Source organism: Marmota monax, unplaced genomic scaffold (genome assembly GCF_021218885.2).
Source record: "Marmota monax isolate L192 unplaced genomic scaffold, Marmota_monax_Labrador192_F-V1.1 WCK01_AAM20220418_F8-fsc00081, whole genome shotgun sequence".
NCBI lineage: Eukaryota > Metazoa > Chordata > Mammalia > Rodentia > Sciuridae > Marmota > Marmota monax.
The window spans coordinates 293413-295486 of NW_026695234.1; the positions used below are offsets into that span (position 1 = coordinate 293413).

Sequence of the window (2074 nt, forward strand, 5' to 3'; positions counted from 1 at the left end):
GTAAACTTCCCAATGAAAACACAGCATGTCTTTGTACCCACATTCTTGCCTAAGGTGAAATCCAATGCAGGCTGTCTTCATTCTAGTTGCTAAAATAAATGATTATTTCAGTTTCCTGCCCTTAAAAATTAGGATCCCAGGAAAATCTTTGGCCTCTCTTTACCACATTCCCTTAAGAAGGGACCAAAGACCAAAATGAGCACACCTATACATCTCTCCTTTAGAAAAACAATGGAATATCTCAAAACAGAATTCCCTATAATATGTAACAGAGATTTGTTAAATGAATGAGTAGATGATTGACTGTCAAAGTCAATATCTCCATGGCACAACTTCATAGGAATTCTAGATATGTCCTAGTCAGAAATCTCACAACTTTACTATTTTGGGATTTATTATCATGCAACTTTCTCTACTTATTTCCCATAATTTAAATACATTACATTTTATTGTGATTTCTTACTTTTTTTCTCCATAGTTTTATTTTTTTTTTCTTTTCTTTCTTTTTTTTTTTAAATTTTTTATTGTTGGCTGTTCAAAACATTACATAGTTCTTGATATATCATATTTCACACTTTGATTCAAGTGGGTTATGAGCTCCCATTTTTACCCCATATACAGATTGCAGAATCACATCAGTTACACATCCATTGATTTACATATTGCCATACTAGTGTCTGTTGTGTTCTGCTGCCTTTCCTATCCTCTACTATCCCCCCTCCCCTCCCCTCCCCTCCCCTCTTCTCTCTCTGCCCCCTCTACTGACATTCATTTGTCCCCCTTGTATTATTTTTCCCTTTCCCCTCACTTCCTCTTGTATCCATAGTTTTATGTATCACGTGCCCTTACTAGGATTTGCCACTTATAAACAATATAAATTCTACTTAGACAAGCACCCTTTTCTTCAAAGTCTTGCTCAATGCAACTTGAACATCTTTGTTCCTCAAACTGTATATGAAAGGATTCATCATCAGCCCCACAATGGTATAAAACACTGTGGATACTTTATCTTGATCCCTAGATTCAGCAGGAGAAGATTTAAAATATATAAATGCTGATGATCCAAAGAAAAGAGAAACACCAATTATGTGGGAGCTGCAGGTACCAAAGGCTTTGGATCTGCCCTTTGTAGAATGGATGCAGAGGATGTTGGAAAGGATCAAAGTGTAAGAAATAAAGATGGTAAGACTAGGTACTATTAAATTGACACCCACCACAATGAAGACCACCAGCGCATTGATGGAGGTGCTTGTGCAGGAGAGCTTCAGGAGAGGAGGTATGTCACACATGTAGTGATTGATGATGTTGCCATCACAAAAAAATGAGTCTCATCATGCATCCAGTGTGGGCCATGGCACCCGTAAACCCCATTGCATACCCACCTGCCATCAGCACAAAGCAGACCTGATGGGACATGGTGATCCTGTAAAGCAGAGGTTTACAGATGGCCACATATCAATCATAGGCCATTGATGTGAAAATACAGCACTCATCAATTACAAAAAAAGCAAAGAAAAAGAGCTGAGCCATGCACTCTGCATAAGAGATGATGTTCTGATTTACAAAGCTCATCAGCCGTGGGCCGGGGGGCGGGGGGGGGGTGGTTGGTAATGATGGAGGAGTAGCAGAGATCTGTGAAGGAAAGGTTGAAGAGGAAGTAGTACATGGGAGTGTGCAGGTGAGGATTCAGAACAATCAGAACAATCAAGCCCAGGTTCCCCACCACAGAGACCACGTAGGTTCCTAAGAAGAGGAGGAAGAGAAGCAGCTGGAGCTCTGGCTGCTGTGTTAAACCCAGCAGGATAAACTGGGTCACTGAGGAGCCATTGCCTGAGGCCATTCCTCCCTGGACTGTGTCTGTGAGAAAAGAAGAAATAGTAACATTAAAAGGAGAAGCCAGCTCTCTCCACCCAGACCCAGTATAATGAGATTGAGAGCCAGATGGGGAGATGAATTCTAGCCCACCATTTTCTGTCTTCATTTTTTTCATTTTGTAAGCTTGAGAGAATGTATACAGATGAATATTAAAACATGCATAGACAGCAATTTCTGAGGGGATAAGGTTCAGGAAGCC

General features: G+C 40.5%; 1 pseudogene; it reads right to left on the bottom strand.

Annotated features, from left to right (window-relative positions):
* Positions 1 to 884: 884 nt before the first annotated feature.
* LOC124088884 (olfactory receptor 8B3-like) lies at positions 885 to 1846 on the bottom strand (annotated as a pseudogene).
* Positions 1847 to 2074: the final 228 nt, after the last annotated feature.